Raw genomic sequence first — 18,225 nt, 5'->3', positions numbered from 1 at the left:
TCTTCATTTATTCCTTCTCTACTGTTCTTCCCTTCTTTATGCAGATCTGAGTTTCTGCTCTACATCATTTCCTTTCTCTCTGAAGAATTTCTTTTCAGCATTTTTTTTACAAGGCAGGTCTACTGGCAACAAGTTCCTCACTTTTTGTTTGTTTGAGAAAGTATTTCTTCTTAACCTTTGAAGGATAACTTTGCTAGATACAATTTCTAGGCTGGAAGTCTTTTTTTTTTCCTTTCAACACATTAAACATTCCACTCCACTCTCTTTTTGCTTGCATGGTTTGTGAAGAGAACTCTGATGTAAATTCTCATTCTTGCTCCTCTGTAGGTAAGGTACTTTCTTCCTCTGTCATCTTTCAAGATTTTTCTCTTTGTCTTTGATTTTCTGCAATTTGAATGTGATTTGCTTAGGTGTAGATGTTTTGGTATTTATCCTCCTTGGTGTTCTCCTAATTGTAGTTTGGTGTATATCATTAATTTTGAAAAATTCTCAGTCATTATTACTTTAAATATTCCTTCTTTTTTTTTCTGTTTCTTTTTCTGTTATTCCCATTACACAAATGTTGTACCTTTTGTAATCGCTCCACAGCTCTTGGGTATTCTGTTCCTCATTTCCCCTCATTCTTCTTTCTCTTTGCATTTCAGTTTGGGAAGTGTCTATTGACATTTTTCAAGCTCAATGGTTCTTTCCTCAACCATGTTCAGTCTACTGATTTGCCCATCAAAAGCATCCTCCATTTCTGTTACAGTTTTTTTTTATAGCATTTCCTTTTGATTCATTATTAGCATTTTCATCTCTCTGCTTACATTACCCATCTTTTATTACATGTTATTCACTTTTCCCATTAGATCCCTTAGCATATTAATCATAGTTATTTTAAATCGCCAGCCTGATAATTTCAACATCTGTGTCATACCTGAGTTTGATTCTGGCTCTTGTTTTGTCTCTTCAGACTGTGTTTTTTCCTTGCCTTTTTTCATGCCTATAATTTTTTGTTGAAAGTCAGACATGGTGTATCAGGCCATAAGAACAGAAGTGAGTAGGCTTTTATTATGAGTTTTCTGTTTACTGGCTGGAGGTTAGGCTGTGTTAATGCTTGCTGCAGCTTCAGTGTCAGAGGCTTCAATGTCCTCTAGTGTCCTTGCTTTTTCTCTCCCTGTTGTCTCTGGGTTTCCCTGGAAACTTCTTTTTAAATAGAGTCTGTGTCTTGCAGATTTCTCAGTTGTAATTTCCTATGATTATGCTGGAGCCCTATTGATGTGGTGGTGAGGTACGGGGGAGGGGAGACATTCTATCATCCTATATTAAATCTCAGGGTTTTTTCAGTTTGTGTTTTGGTTGTTTTTGTTTTTTAGTGGAACTGAGTCCCTGAGCTATGACCCTCTCAGAGTTTCTCAGCCTTTTTTCCCTCAACTTTTGTGAGATAGGGAGGCTAGAGTGGGATCCAGTTGTCTAACTGCCCTTTCCCTAGATCGGAGAAGGTTCTGGAAGTTTCCGTTGAGAGCAGGCCTGTGCTGCTGAGAACTGAATGTTCTCGGTGTATTTCAAAGTGGTTACTTTCTGCTTCCTCCTGAAGCATGGGGGCATTTTTCTCCTTTCTTCACTGGGAGAACCTGGTGAGTCTCTTGGAGGTAAAACTGTGAAATTGGGGGCCTCCCAAAACTGGGCCCCCAGGAGTTTAAATTCTCCAGTGACTTCTGTTCTCCACAAGCTGTGATTCTCTGTATTCACCCATCTCTCCAAATTTCAAGGCATAGGTTTGCCCTATGACTTCAGTTCTACGAGGGATCTAAGAAGAGTTGTTGATTTTCAGTTTGTTCAACTTTTTTTCTTCTTGGGAGGATGGGAGCTGAAAGTTGGAAATCAGATTCCTATTTTCTTTTCCTTGCTTTCTTTTCACCATTTTTTTCTAATGCCATTTCTATTTATTTCCGGTGCTTTTGATGAATACATCCTTTTATAGATTTGTTAGTTGTTGCTCTAGGTATTACATTAGGGTCTTTGCGAAACATTTAACAGTCTACTGGTGTCCATATTTTAGCAGATTGAGCAAAATGTAAAAACCCTACTTCTTTTTAATGTCCCTTTACCCTTCCCTATTTATAATATAATTACCATTGAGAATCACATCAGACGGTGTTATAATTTGTGCTTTAACCATCAAACATAATTTACAGATTTCAAGAGGAAAAGTCTATTGTGTTCTTTCTTCTTTCCTTGTGTTCCAAGATTCCTTCATTTATCATTTCCTTTCTGTTTATAAAACTTCGGTTAGCTATTCTTTTAGCATATTTCTACTGGTGACTAATTCACTGAGCTTCTATTCATTCCAAAAAGTCTTGATTTTTCCTCCATTCCTGAAGGAATTTTCACTGCATATAGAATTCTGGACTGGCAATTCTTTTAGTTCGGCACTTGAAAAATGTTGTGTCACCTCCTTCAGGCCTCTGTGGTTTCTGATGGGAAACCCACTGTTGTACGAATTGTTTTTCCCCTTTAAATAAGGTCTCATTTCTCTCTGCTTTCAAGATTTTTTTCTTTTTCTATTTTCTTTTTCAACCAAAGGGTTTTCATAAATTTGATTGTGATATGGATTTCTTTTAGTGTATCCTGTTTAGGGTTTACTCAGCTTCTTGAATCTGTAAATTTGGGTCTTTTGCCAAACTTAGGAACTTTTTAGCCATTATTTCTTTGAAGACTTTTTCAGTCCCACCCATTTCCTCCTCTTCTTCTGGAACTCAGATAACATGAATGTTAGATATTTTGTTATAGTGCTGCAGATTCCTGAGGCCCTGTTCTTTTTTTTTTTTTTTTTTTTGGGTGTATTTTCTCTCCGTTGTTCAGACGGGGTCATCTTTATTATTCTTTCTTCACATTCACTATTTTTCTTTTCTCTCCATTCTGCTGTTAAGCCCATCCACTGAGATTTTTATTTTGGTTGTTGTATTTTTCAGTTTTTAAATTTTTATTTTATTTTAAAAAATATTTTCTATTTCTGTGCTGAGACTTTCTATACTTTCATTTGTTTCAGGTGTGTTCATACTTGTTCCCTGAAGCATTTTATGTTGAGTGCTTTAAAATCTTTGTCAGATAATTCTAACATCTGTGTCATCTCTGTGTTGGCATCTGTCTTAGCTTTCTAGGACTGCCATAACAAATTACCTTAAACTGGGTGACTTAAAGCAACAATACTTATTCTCTCCCAGTTGTGATGACTAGAAGTCTCAGATCAAGATGTCAGCAGGGTTGGTTCCTTCTGGAGGTTTGAGGGAGAGTCTGCTCCAGGCCTCCCTCCCAGCTCCTGGGGGCTGCCAGCATGCTTGTCATTCCCTGGCTTGTCAGTGCACCACTCCAATCTCAGCCTCTGGCTTTCTTTTGGTCTATCTATCTGTGTCATTGTTCCTATAAGAATAGGAGAGGAATCACCTAAAACCATGGTGATTTCATCTTGACCTCCTTAACTGGTGACACCTGCAAAGACCCTATTTCCAGAAAAGATCACATTCTGAGGTTCCAGGTGGGCATGGACTTTAGGGGGATGCCCTTCAACACAGTACAGCATCTGCTGATTCACTTTCCTCATTCAAGCTGAGTTTTGTTGGTTCTTCATATGATTAGTAATATTTGATTGAAATGACGTTTTGAGTATTTGTTATGAAATTCTGGATTTTATTTAAACCTTCTGTTTTAACATTTTTTTCTACACTTCTTCAGCTGAAGGAGGGGATCCTCCCCTTGTTACTTCCAGGTGTCGGGGTTGGGAGAGGGGATGCAGGTTCCCCACTTGGTCTCCAGGGACATCAGAGAGAGCCATGTTCCTCGTTAGTGCTGAGTGGAGGGGTGGCTTCAGGCTCCCTACCAGCCACCACAGATACCACCCTGGCTGGTGGGCACATGGGTACTTCCTTACTCCTTTCTACGTGGTGTCCACTGTCATCATGTGAAGGTTACCTTGTTTCCACTGAACAATGCTGAGTGGTCTGATTCTCCACTTGGCTCTTCGGACGCACTCCAGCAAGGAGGTGGATGGGCATGTTATCCTACCAGGCATGGGTGGAAGTCTAGCGCCACCCCCCCCCACCGTGGTCTCCACTGACACCGTTGGGTGAGGCCTCATACCCACTCAGTGGGGATGAAAGTTCTGACTTTCACTCACCCTTTGCTGGTGGGAGTGTAGGTGGGGTCACAGTATTTTCTGTGATGTTTGCCTGCAGTAGAGCGGCTATTGTCTAAAAGTTTCGTCTTTCTAGGCTGGCGCTTTCTTGGTTCATTAGTTAGAGAAAGCAGGCTTTCCTTGAGACTTTCTTTTTTGTCTGTGCCCCTTGGTATTTCCAAATTGCTAGCTTTTCTGATGGGATGTATGAGGAATAAATGAGGCAAAAGGAAACTAAAGAACTCAGTTCTGTCTCATTTCTTCTTTCCTAGGAACACTGCCATCTTCTCTGCACCTCTCAACATCATTTTGTGTTTGTTTTATGTATGATCTCCAGAGTTTTTAGGAAAAAGTACATGAATTCCATCTTTCTGTGAGTGGAAGTTCTTATTTCCTGGATTTTTAATTTTTTAAAGTCTTGCTTTTTTGTTCATTCTTGTCTGCTTTGTTTTTGTTTGTTATCTTGGTCTTGTTCAAGGGGTATTGTTCCTCCTTTTATCTTTGAGAATTGTAGTCATACTTATTTCAAAACCATTTCGCATTGCCTTAATGTTTTCATTTCCTTGGGATTGATGAATTTGTTGGTCATCTCATATAACAGCGGTCCCCAACTTTTTGGCACCAGGGACCTGTTTTGTGGAAGAAAATTTTTCCATGGACTTGGGGTGGGGATGGTTTTGGGATGATTCAAGGGCATTACATTTATTGTGCACTTTATTTCTATCATTATTACATTGCAATATATAGTGAAATAATTATACAATTCACAATAATGCCGACAGGAGGCAGAGCTCAGGCGGTAATGCGAGCAATGGGGAGCAGCTGTAGATACAGATGAAGATTCGTTCGCTCACTGCTCACCTCCTGCTGTGCAGCCCGGTTCCTAACAGGCCACGGACTGGTACCTGTCCAGACCCCAGGGTTGGGGAACCCTGTTGTAAAAGATGTGCTTTGGAATTTTAGTTTGAAAACTCATCTTGAATAGAAGTTCTGTGTGTATATGGGTACATTTCCCCTCCCTGGGATCACCCCACTGTGACCAGCAGTTTTGCAGGGGCCTCCACCAAGCCCACTGGGTTTCTGGGTAACAGGAGGGCTTATATTGGGGGCTTGGGGTTTTTGTCCCACAGGGACATTGACAAGGTGTGATTTGACATAAGTTCTGCAGGTGCCTCTGCTGATTCCTGCCACCTCAGGCAACCACCCTGGGCTACGGTTGCAATGTTTTAGCCTCCATTCATGGGTGGAAGAGTCCTCCCCAGACTGGACCCCATCCTGGGATAGGTGGAGACAATTTGCTGTTTTCTTTACCTTGCAGGATTTAGCTCCCAAAGAATCTATGTGTTTTTCAAAGGACGTTAAGTCTTAAAACATATGTTTACACTTTATTTATTATTTCTGTCATTTTGGAGATGGAAGGGGGAAGCGTTGTGTGAACTCATGTTGCCATTTTTATGGGAGGTAACCTCCTCTCCCCACCTACAGCTTTGAAAAAGCAGCTCGGCTTCATGGAGCATGGATTGCCATGATGTTTCAGTTGCTGTCTTAATTAGCTTGGAGTCAGGCGTTGGCTTGATAACTATATTAAGCCTGAATAATGATAACAATCCTTTTAAAAGATTATTGACTGATACTTTAGCTTTTTCAATCAAAAACCTTAAATTGCAAGATGACATATTTCAGGCATGTATTAACTTGGGTAACAGAAGTAAAGAGGCTACATAGAATCTTTGAACACCACTGAAGTTCCTGCTCTGGTGCACAGTTATAGTATTTTTGTAAAATTACAAAGAAAGTAAGAGGATGTGATATTTCTCTCTGAAAGGCACCTTCTTTTTCCGGCACATCCTCAGGCCTGTAATCCCCAAAGCCGGGCAGGGTTTCTGCTCCCTGGTCGTCCTGTCTGTTCACCTTCAGTCAAGGTGATCAGCCAAAATGCGTTTGAACAAAAATAGCAATTTTGCCCACCCCCAATCCACTTTCTTTTCTGTCCCCCATCGCCACTCCAATTTGGCCATAATTGTACTGTTCCCATAACAACAGCCAAATAACTGGAGCTTTGTGGAGGGCTTATAACAGGGTTGTACACAAAGCTGCTGGCAATACCGTGCAGACCCTGCATATCAGCAACTCACAAAAGAGACAGCTATAGGGGCAAACGCTTCTTGGCAGCTCCAAAGCCAACTTGCAGCTGATACTGCTGCTGCATTTCTGAACGGAGGCCCAGCACTCCGTCTTTCTCCTACATTCCTCACATGCACAAAGCCTTCAGATCGCCATTCCCTTGTGGCCTGCCTGGGACAGTTAAAAATGCACACACAGAGAGAAACACACAACAAAAACTCCTCTGTATATATTTCACCAAACTGCAGCAAAAATCAAAGAATCACATTCTCCATGAGGTCTCAGGGGTGTGCTTCAGATAATGTGGTAGCACGACACCAGTGCCCAGAATCAAAACACCTTTATGTGCCTCTCTCTACAGATAGATGGAGACACACACACACACACACACACGCACACACACGCACACACACACACACAGAGAGGGAGCTTTCCTTTTTGTTGAGCCACTGTGTGATTTCAGGGAGAAAATTTGTCAATCAAGGTAGAAGAGCTGGCTGAATAGGAACTTTCTTGTCATGGCCTGCAGGTACATAAAGTTAGGTGAGATGTGTCTCTGCCATCAGCTATCTCGCTCTCTCAGTAATAAACGAGACGACCACTGCTGGTAAACTGGGAGCAGAATCCCACATTGTCTGAACTTAGGGCAGGGACTTTGCAAATTGACAGCACCCGTACCCTTGCTGGTGTGTTGCTGACACGTGAATTGGCTTCATCAAAATCTGGGGTGCAGGGGAGCAGCGAGAAGTTGTGAGTCCTGTTCATTTCAGTTGCAGACTCTCAGGGTTTGGTTATAATGACGATGGCACACCAGGAGCTGCAGGGGTAAAAGCCATTGGAGGGAAATTAAACAGACCCCGGGGTCTCCCTCCTACACAACAAGATTTTGGCTGATGGCCTCTGGTGTCCCTGGGAGCTGGGGTGGGCAGGGCCGGGACAGAACCTGACACCTGCCAGCAAGGTGGGCTCTGAGAGCTTCAGGCCTCAGGTTGGACCCTTCAGAGGAGGGTTTCAAATGCATCACTTTAGATGAAAATGAAGTTTGTAACCTGACCAGGGGCAATGCCAATATTTTCCCTTGGCAGGAACTATCTAACTTTCTAAGCAAGTTCTTGTGTTTTGTTAGTGACCCAGTCGATCCCATGTGCATCGAAATATGCTCGGATGTTTGATCACAGATCAGCAGCGCTGGCATCACCTGGAGCTTGTGAGAAATGCAGACACCCTGGTCCCACCCCAGCTGTCCTGACTCAGCACCTGCATTTTGACAAGGTGCCCAGGTGGTTCACTGCACATTAGGGTTTGGGAAGCACTATTTTGGGTTCATCCTTGGCAAGTCCTTTCCGATGCTCTTGTATTTGCATTTCCTTGGGAGGCATAAATTTGTTCATTGTCTTTTATAAAATGTACTTTGGAATTGCAGTTGAAAGCTTATCTTGAATAAGTGTGTGCACACACACGTGTGTGTATGTGCATGTGTGAGCATCCTATGTGCATGCATATGTGTGTGTTTCTTTTTCCCTTGAGGTCCTGGTGACCTCAGTTGAGAAGAACACAAGGTTCACAATCCACTCTCCTTGAGTGTGGCCCCTGAATGCAGAACTGAGAAGGTATGTGGCCCTGGACAAATGGCCTTATCTCTTTGAGCCTCAGTTTGCTTAGCTGTTCAGTGGGGAGGATGGTACCAAACTCACCCATTTGTTGTGAGGATGAAAATAATGTCTGTGAGGTCCCTATCCTAGTGCCTTACATGGTGAGTGTTTAATCAATGGTCATTCATCGTTACTGTCTTCAGTTTTTACTGAGGTGGAGTGTGAGATAGTAAAGTGGACAAAGCTTCAGAGTAGAGCCCTGTGAATGTTCACACATGTTCACACCTATGTAACCACTGCCCTGATCAAGCGTTGAATGTTGCCAGCCCACCAGAAAGCTCTCTTATGTCACTGTTATTTAAGAGAAATGAAAGATGCAGTCTTTGTCCTCAGGAAGCTTTAAAATTCCTCTGGGACAAGAAATCTGAAACACCTGAAATTGTTAGTGAGCAATCATTAGTGAATGTCTACGCAATACTGTTTTGGGCTGGTGTCTTAGTCCATTCGGGCTGCTAAAACAAAGTTACCGTAGACTGGGCAACTTAAATAACAAATGTTTATTTCTGTGGTGGAGACTGCAAAGTCCAAGGTCAAGGTGCCGGCAGAGTCAGGGTCTGGTGAGGACCCAATTCCTGGTTCACAGATGGCTATCTTCTCCCTGTGTCCTCACGTGGTGGAAGGGGTGAGGGAGCTCTGGGGTCTTTTTTTATAAGGGCACTGATCCCATTCATGTGGGCTCCACCCTCATGACCTCATCACCTCCCAAATTCTCCACCTTTTCACACCATTGCCTTGGGAGGTGGGATTTCAACATATGAACTTTGGAGTGACATAAACGTTCAGTTCATTGCAGCTGGGGTTTTTCAATGATGGAAATGGGGGTTATGAGAAGCTAGAATTCAGGAAGCTTCGAGGAAGGCTATACGGGGTGAGAAGCTGAATTCTCTCCCTGTCAAGGTGAGGCAGGAATTCTTCCCCTTCTCAGATGAAGGCCCTGAGTGTTAAGTTAGGAAAAGAGGTGAGATTAGATTTTTTCATCTTTCAGTCCTTGTGCATCCTTCTTCTCTGATTTAGGACTAGATAGTCATTAAGCATGGAGGATGGCTCAGAATTTCATGCTTGCTTGTCAGAAGTCCTTTGTAGGATCATCATGAATTTGAGAGGTAGGTAGTTTCACAAATGAGTTCAGGGAAGGCTTCCTGGAGGGGGTGACACTGACTTGCTTCTTGAAGGATGAGGTAGCAAAAGGAGACATGGGAACAGAAACAGTCTTGGTTCCTACAGAGCAGATCCATCATGCCCAATCCTGGTGAAAACCTTGATTTTGATCTCTATGTGTTTACGAGCTATGGGGTGCAATACATTTAAACATCTGAAACCCTGGATCGCCCTTAGATGGGCGTTGAGTATTGTGGGTTTGGTAAGCCCTCAGCGCTGTGTGCTGAGAAGACAACATGCCAGCCCGCTCCGCATTGCCAACTCCTGACAAAGAGATGATGGCTCTGCTGATGGAACAGTTAGTCCAACTCACTCATGCCTCTGGCAGTGTCACTGCTCCTGAGTTGGACCAGCCAGACGTACACACTAAGAACAGGGACATCTGTTTGAAGGCAACAGAGGAACTGCCTCTTCCCTCAAGCTTCTCCAAGCCAACCAAGACTGCTGGTTTACTGACAGGGCACAGACTGAGGAAATGGAGGTCCATTATTTAATGAATGAAATGCCACCAATGCAGACCTGTTTGATTCCATTCCACAAATACTTGGTGAGGGTCTACCTTGTGGTGGGCGGTGTGTCAGGCGGGAATGTCAAAGAGAAGATCTCTGCCCTCACAGACCCTACAGATTTTTCCAATGTTCTTGCTGTAAGAGGCTACCTTGCCAGTGGTTCAGTCACCCTCTGGCTTGTAACACCAGTATTTATTGAGCACCAGCTGTGTTCCAGGCATTGCTCTGGAGTGTACTGCCAAAGCAAAGAGAGGCTGGGTGACTTATTTAAAGGAGTGTGAGATGCAAAGCTCAAATCTCCCAGAACTTTTAAATAATTAATTAATTAATTAATTAATTAATTAATTAATTTTTGGCTGCGTTGGGTCTTCGTTGCTGCGCGCGGGCTCTCTCTAGTTGCGGCGAGCGGGGGCTACTCTTCATTGCGGTGTGCGGCTTCTCAGTGTGGTGGCTTCTCTTGTTGTGGAGCATGGGCTCTAGGCACGTGGGCTTCAGTAGTTGTGGCACGTGGGCTCAGTATTTGTGGCACACGGGCTTCAGTATTTGTGGCACGTGGGCTCAGTAGTTGTGGCTTGCGGACTCTAGAGCGCAGGCTCAGTAATTGTGGCACATGGGCTTAGTTGCCCCGCGGCATGTGGAATCTTCCTGGACCAGGGCTCGAACCCATGTCCCCTACATTGGCAGGCAGATTCTTAACCACTGTGCCACCTGGGAAGTCCACCCCAGAACTTTTTTCAAGGGCAAAGATAGTAAATGTTGTGGATTTTGGGACTACTCAACTGGGTTGTTTTGGCGTGAAAGCCGCCACACACAGTATATAAATGAATGAGCATGGCTGTGTTCCAGTGAAACATTATTTACAAAAACAGGCATCAGGCTGCATTTTGCCTTCTGGCTATAGTTTGCCAACACCTGATTCAAAAAGATCATATCCGCAATACCTAGAACATACAGAATCAGAAGGAACCAGATAAGTCTTCAACTCCCTATAGTAATTGTCTCTAAGTTGCCATATGATCCAACAATCCCACTCCTGGGCATATATCTGGACAAAACTATAATTCAAAAAGATACATGCACCCCTATGTTCATAGCAGCACTGTTTACAATAGCCAAGACATGGAGACAATCTAAATGTCCATCAACAGACGAATGGATAAAGAAGATGTGGTGTATATGTGTATGCAATGGAATACTACTTGGCCATAAAAAAGAATGAAATATGCTATTTGCAGCAACATGGATGGACCTAGAGATTATGATACTATGTGAAGTATGTTAGAAAGGGAAAGACAAATATCATATGATATCACTTATGTGTGGAATCTAAAATGTAACACAAATGAACTTATCTACGAAATAGAAACAGACTCACGGACGTAGAGAACAGACTTATGGTTGCCAAGGGGGAAGGGGGTGGGGGAGGGAGGGCTTGGGAGTTTGGGATTAGCAGATGCAAACTATTATATATAGGATGGATAAACAACAAGGTCCTACTGTATAGCACAAGGAACTATATTCAATATCCTGTAATAAACCATAATGGACTCAGTTATATATATATATACAGCAGAAATTAGCACAACATGGCAAATCAACTATATTTCAAAAAAATAAATTTTTAAAAATTGTCTCTGAGACATCTCTAAGGAGTAATTGGCCAGCTTCTGCTCAGGCATGGGGAGTGTAGAGTGTATTCCATGTGAAGCAGCCCATCTCATGTCTGGACGGTTCTAGTCATTAGAAAGTCTCTACTGAGTATAATTTGTACCTGAATATAGAGAAACTCTAGTATCTCTGTTCCATGTCTATCCCAACAGAGTTTGCTTAATGAAAACTTGGAAGTAATCTAAATGACCATCAGTACAAGAATAGATAAATAAATTGTAGAATATGCATATAATGGAATATCATAAGCAGTTAATAAATAGATCCATGCTTATCAGAATGAATAGATCTCATAAAACAAATATTTCAGAATGATGTGAAATATATGATGCCATTTGAACAAAATTGTAAGATACACAAAGCAATGCCTATATTATTTATGATTGCACATATATGTAGAAAAATATAAAATCAAGAATTTAATGTATTTATACCAAATTTTTGATGGTGGCTGTCTCCAGAGAGGGGAGGGAAATAATGGAACCAGTAAAGGAGGTAAAGCTAACTTTATTTTCACTTGTAATGCTTTCTTTCTTTATCAAAGTTTTGAAGAAAATGATAAAAATACAGCTAAGAATGGATTGCTGCTTAATCTCTGTGATCAGCTAAGTACACAGGGATTATAAAAATATTTAGATTCTCCTATTTAGTTGATAAAAATATTCTTTCTTCAAGGGTTGTTTTTAGGAGTGCATCACAATTTAAAGTAATTTTTTACTTGCTTAAAGTAGTTGAGTGTTAATATATATAACAAGTCTTTCAGTGGAGATATGAATACAGCAAGGGGACTGAGATATGAGTCTATGACTGTTTCGAGCCTGAAATGCAGTATATCATAGCCATTACTTTGTTCCAATTTTAAACCCTCCAACCAACTTCACAACCTGAAAGAGGTAAATGGGACAGTTCCTGGTGAACGTAAGGTTCATTCCTTCCTTCATTCAAGAAATGTTTATTGAGCGGCTCCTCTGGGCTGCCCCTCCCCAGGCTCGGGGGCCCATGTTGGTGACACTCCTGTTACCAATGTGGAGCTTACCTTTTAGGGTGGTGGATGCTTGCTGACCAAACAGTCCCACCAGCAAATGTGAAAGTACATGCACGGCAAACAAAGTAAAGGAGCTGCTCTATGATTCTACAGTGGGAGCGCTGCGCTTACCTAGAGCAACATGAACTGAGACTTACCTGTTCAAAGAGAGGAGGAAAGGGCTTTTTGGCTGGAGGCCAGCATGTGGGTCGAGGAAAGATGGCAAGAACAAAAAACTGAAAAGATTGGTGTGGAGCAAAAAGAGAAGCTGATGAGAGATGAAGCTAGAGAGGTAGGCTGGGCCTTGTGCACTGCGATAAATAACTTGGTTCTCATCTTGAGAGTGCCAGGAAGCCACTGGAGAGTTATAAGTGGGCTCTGGGACATGATCAGATTTTGAAATGATCACTCTGCAGTGGAACAGCTGAACTGGAAGGAGTCAGGGTGGGTGTGGCTAGAACAGTCAGAGGCTACTGTGGGTAACATGAGGGTAGGTTGGACAAATGCAGTGGAGGTGATGGTGGTGGAGGTGGTGGTGGTGATGGAGATGGTGGTGGTGGAGGTGGTGGTGGTGATGGAGGAGGTGGAGGTGATGGAGGTGATGGTGGTGGAGGTGGTGGTGGTGATGGAGGTGATGGTGGTGGTGGTGATGGTGGTGGATGGAGGTGGTGGTGGTGATGGTGGTGTAGGAGATAGAGCTGATGGTGGTGGAGGTGATGGTGGTGGAGCTGGTGGAGGTGATGGTGGTGGTGGTGGTGATGGAGATGGTGGTGGTGATGATGGTGGAGGTGATGGTGGTGGAGGTGATGGTGGAGGTGATGGTGGTGGTGGAGGTGATGGTGGTGGAGGTGGTGGTGGTGATGGTGATGGTAGTGGAGCTGGGGGAGGTGATGGTGGTGGTGGAGGTGGTGGAGGTGGTAGAGGTGATGGTGGTGGTGATGGTGGTGGTGGAGGTGATGGTGGTGGTGGTGGTGGAGGTGGTGGTGGAGGTGATGGAGGTGATGGTGATGGAGGTGATTTTGGTGGTGGTGGTGGTGGAGGTGGTGGAGGTGATGGTGGTGGTGATGGAGGTGATGGTGATGGAGGTGATGGTAGTGGTGGTGGTGGTGGAGGTGATGGTGGAGGTGGTGGCAGTGATGGTGGTGGAGGTGATGGAGGTGATGATGGTGGTGGTGGAGGTGATGAGGTGATGGTGGTTGTGGTGGAGGTGATGGTGATGGAGGTGATGGTGGTGGTGGTGGTGGTGGAGGTGATGGCGGTGGTGGAGGTGATGGTGATGGTGATGGAGGTGATGGTGGTGGTGGTGGTGGTGGAGGTGGTGGTGGTGATGGTGGTGGTGATGGTGGTGGTGGATGTGGTGGTTTTGATGGTGATGGTGGTGGTGGTGACAGTGTTTGTGCTGGGGGAGATGGAGAGAAATGGACATGTGCACAATATTTAGAAGGTAAAATGAACAAGATTTAGTGATTCTTGGAAATCACTTAGAAATGGAGAATGAGAAACACGAACAAATCAAATGTATTTTGTAAAAAGTCTGGTAATGACCTTAATTTGCTCTTGGTTTAGTTGAACATGCGTCTTTTTGTTAACCTACTTTTCATAGTGCAGTGTGACAATGTGCCTCAAACAGTAACATTCAGTCTCCAAAACAGCCACCACCTTGCATGTGTTCTTGATTGCCATGGGTGGTTAAAGATGGCTGCACATTCTTTGACAATCTTTTCATCGAGAGATGGGGTCTCTTTCCCTTCCCCTGAGATCCAGGCTGGCCTTTGACTGTTCTGACGAACAATTTACGGGAGAAGTGATGTGCATAATTTCCTCCTGCAGCATCTTGCCCCTGAAAAGGAGTCAAGACTCCGGTGATCGATGTTCCATCCGATGGCCTGGTCCCTGAGGGTGCCATGATGCCTTGTCTAGTCACTGAGCGTATTTAAATTACTCAACTTGAACAGTCCTCCCCATGGAAGAGATTAAATTCCAACGAACAGAAAGATACATGAGAAGCAAGGGGCAAGCATCTGTCAACAGTGCTGTTCCTCATCAACCCTCAGCTCATGAGAACAATGCCTCTTAAGTGACTGTTCAGATTGTGAAAGCATGTGCAATTTTAGAACTGCACAAAATGGGTAAAATAAGTTGATGATTTCACGTGGTAACTCTTAAAAAGTCTGAAGAGTCCAGTTATGTTATTAACATTTTCATTGTAAAATGGCATTTCTTCCCAGGATAAAAGCCCATTGAAATGATCCCTTCCTAGGAGCATATGTGCAAAGTTTACACTCTGCTAATTTTATATCCGATTAAAACTTAAATGCATGAAGACATCCTTTGGAATAATTAAAGACACTTCAGTAGAGGCATAGAAATGGGTCCGACTACATCCGAAATCAGCGGAGATGGAGCCAGGGAAATCAATATGGCATTATGTCATTTTACAGTAATTTAGAAGAAAGCAGAATTTGGCTTTCAAAGGATATACTTTTTCATCTGAGGTAAAATAAGGTGCACTCTCCATTCATGTATAGTTAATGTATGAAGTACAATTCATCTCCAGGTTGTTGAGAGAAAGCAATCATTTAAGGGGCACTGCTGTTCCCTGGGAAGGGAGCCTCCAAGACAGTGTTGATCCATTGATGAGCGCTGTCTAATACGCTCCCCGAGGTACAGTTTCCCTAAATCTATTAGACTTTTACAGTCTTCCAGGATGTGCAGTCTGGAGATGTTCCATCACGCTGTATTAACTTGACAATGTAATGTACTGCTCTCTTTTTATTTTCATAGGAAGTACTAGGTTTGACCTTGAAACTCTTAACCACACTTTATAATCCTCAGCCCACCCTGGCATAGAGGGCCCCCTAAGAAAGATGCCCTGGCAAGATTTGAGTCTGTAAAACTTTGGATTTGAAGGACTGAAATAGGGGAGGTATGGGAAAGCAGGGGTCCTGGTAGCTTTGTCTGGACGGACAGGGGCACGTGAAGTGGGGAATCGAGTCACAGGTAATCTAACAGCTACGGTTGACTGAGCTCTCACCTTGTGCCAGACACTCACTTCCCAGGATTATCCTATTTACTCCTCATGAAGTTGATGTTATTTTTGTTATATGGATGAGGAAACTGAGGCTCAGTTAAGTAACTTACCCAAGGAAACCCAGCTACTAACTGGCAGAGCCTGGATTCAAACTCAGGTCTTTTTTTTTTCTCATGGAAAGACATTTTATTTTAAATATAGCAGTGTGTACGTGTCAATCCCAAACTCCCAATCTATTCCTCCCCCCAACTCTTTCCCCCGGTTAAGCTCATTCTCTAAATCTGTGAAACTCAGGTCTTTTTGACTCAACAGCTGGAGATCGTAAGCATGATGTTGTAAAGGCTCATGCTGGAATAAAATCTCTGCTTTTGAGGAAAGTAAGGTGGCTTGGGCTGTGCTTGCCCACTGAGCGCCTTTGTATATCATCCCTTAATCTTTCCTTCACTTGTCCAAAGCCAATGGCTGAGCATTTCCTTCCCGGGTTCTTCCCTAGGAAGACAGAGTCCTTCCCTGGGGGCTGAGGACAGTCTGCCAGGTTTTATTTCCTGCGCTGGGGATACCTATATGTCTCCAGAGCAAGAAATTAAAAGGGGCTGAAATGGTACCTCCATGCAAACCTCCAGGATGCTGAGCCCATTCAGGACCGTCGTTTGCTTCCCTGGACCAATCGGTCCAACTCAAACCCCAGGGGACACCTGAAAGTGCCTGACTGCAGAGAGCAGTGCCTTTGGATGGCTGAGCTGAGATCCCAGAGACCACGTCACAGGTGAACCGTCAGCAGCCCGTGGTGGATGTAGTCTTCGGCTGGCAGGAGTATTGCCCAGGCTCGTGGTTGGTGCTCCCAAATTCGCTTCCTTCTGCAAGCCATAAAGGCTTTTAATTATTGAAGAATGATTCCTGCGTCTGGCCAATTTATCAGCCTCTGGCAAGAATAAAGAGTCAAGCAGCTATGAATCCTACCTGATGACTAATAAGAACTACCTAAATGACCCCAGTGCTGAGGAATGTTCTTGGTTGGGCACCAGCCAATGCAGTTGTGGGTTGGATGACCCCAGGTGAAGACAGCTACTGCTTTCCCCGGTGGCGGCCCTAAGTGGGCATGGAAGGCAGAGGCTCCCCAAAGGCGGATGTTCACAGGGCCATGCAGGGCTGGGAAGCAGACAAAGATGGTTTCCAGTGGGTCCCCAAGTGGCCCCTCCCCATCTCAGGAGCAAGCTCACTCCCTCCAGGCAACAAGGGTAACCCTGAAGCCCTTATTCACCCCAAGGACCAAGCCCTGGCATTCTACAGAGGTCCACGGCAGGGACTTGGAGCTAGGATGCCTGGGCTCAAATCACATGATAAATAACCCAAATGCCCAGCAGTGGATGAATGGACAAACTAATTGTGGTATATCCACACAACAGAAAATTATTCATCACAAAAAGGAATGAAGTTCTGGTACATGCTACTGCGTGGGTGAACCTCAAAAACTTTATGCTAAGTGAAAGATGCAAGATGCAAAAAGTCATGTATATGTCCATTTATATGAAATGTGTAGAATAGGGAAAACCGTAGAGACAGAAAGCAGACTGGTGTTACCAGGGGCAGGGGGTGGGGCAATGAGGAATGACTGCTTGGTGGGTATGGGGTTTCCTTTTGGGGTGACGAAAATGCTTTGGAACTAGATAGAAGTGAGGGTTGCACAACAGCGGTAATGTACTAAAGGCCACTGAATTTCTCACTTTAAAATGGTTATTTTGTGTTATATGACTTTTAGTCCAAAAAAGAAAAAAGCAAAACAAATCAGATCATAACAGTCCATTAAACAAGCTGGGGAAATGTTTTGTCTCCCAGCAATGGCCAGTAAGACACCTTGGTTCAGGTTCAAGACCGGGGCTGGGTTCCAGGGAAGCCATTGCATCCCCGGTCAAAGTTCAGACAGCTGACCTTACATCTGCTCCCTATTTCTTCCTGCCTTGAACATGGCTGCACTGTCTAGAGTCACAGGAGCCACTATACGGTGATGGGGCTTCAGCATGAGGGGAAGCCCAATAGGACCTTGGGGAGGCTGGCCCTGCCTTTGTGCTGCTGAATCAATGCTAGTAAGGACAACTCTTGTCTTTTTGTTGTTGAGAAGAATCAATTCTTATTTGTTTAAGGCACTCTTAAAAAACAACAGAAGCAATCATCTGGAGAGAGCTTGCTGTTGGGCCCTCAAGAAACTCACAATATGGCAGGAGATGGATCTATAAATGAAAACTGACTGAGGTCCCCCCCTTATCCGAGGGGGATATGTTCCAAGACCCCCAGTGATGCCTGAAACTGTGGATAGTACTGAACATTATATAGACTATGTTTTTTCCTATACATACATACCTATGATAAAGTTTAATTTATAAATTAAGCACAGTAAGAGAATATCCAAATTGCCAGCATTGCTACTCTTGCGTTTTGGGGCGATTGTTACATAAAATAAGGGTGACTTGAACACAAGCATCGTGATGCTGTGACGGTAGCTCTGATAACAGAGACGGCTACTAAGTGACTAACAGCAGGATACGCTGGACAAAGAGATGATTCACGTCCCAGGAGGAACTGAGCAGGACGGCGAGAGATTTCATCACGCTACAGAGAACAGGACGTGAATGAAAACTTAGGAATCGTTTATTTCTGGAATTTTCCATTTGGTGTTTTTGTGTTTTTTTCTTTTGTTTTGTTTTTATTTATTTATTTTTGGCTGTGTTGGGTCTTCGTGTCTGTGCGAGGGCTTTCTCTAGTTGCGGCACGCGGGGGCCACTCTTCATCGCGGTGCGCGGGCCTCTCACTATCGCGGCCTCTCTTGTTGCGGAGCACGGGCTCCAGACGCCCAGGCTCAGTAGTTGTGGCTCACGGGCCCAGTTGCTCCGCGGCATGTGGGATCTTCC

This window comes from Balaenoptera physalus (genome assembly GCF_965194825.1).
Source record: "Balaenoptera physalus genome assembly, chromosome: 16".
NCBI lineage: Eukaryota > Metazoa > Chordata > Mammalia > Artiodactyla > Balaenopteridae > Balaenoptera > Balaenoptera physalus.
Note: the sequence above shows the minus strand (reverse complement) of the source record.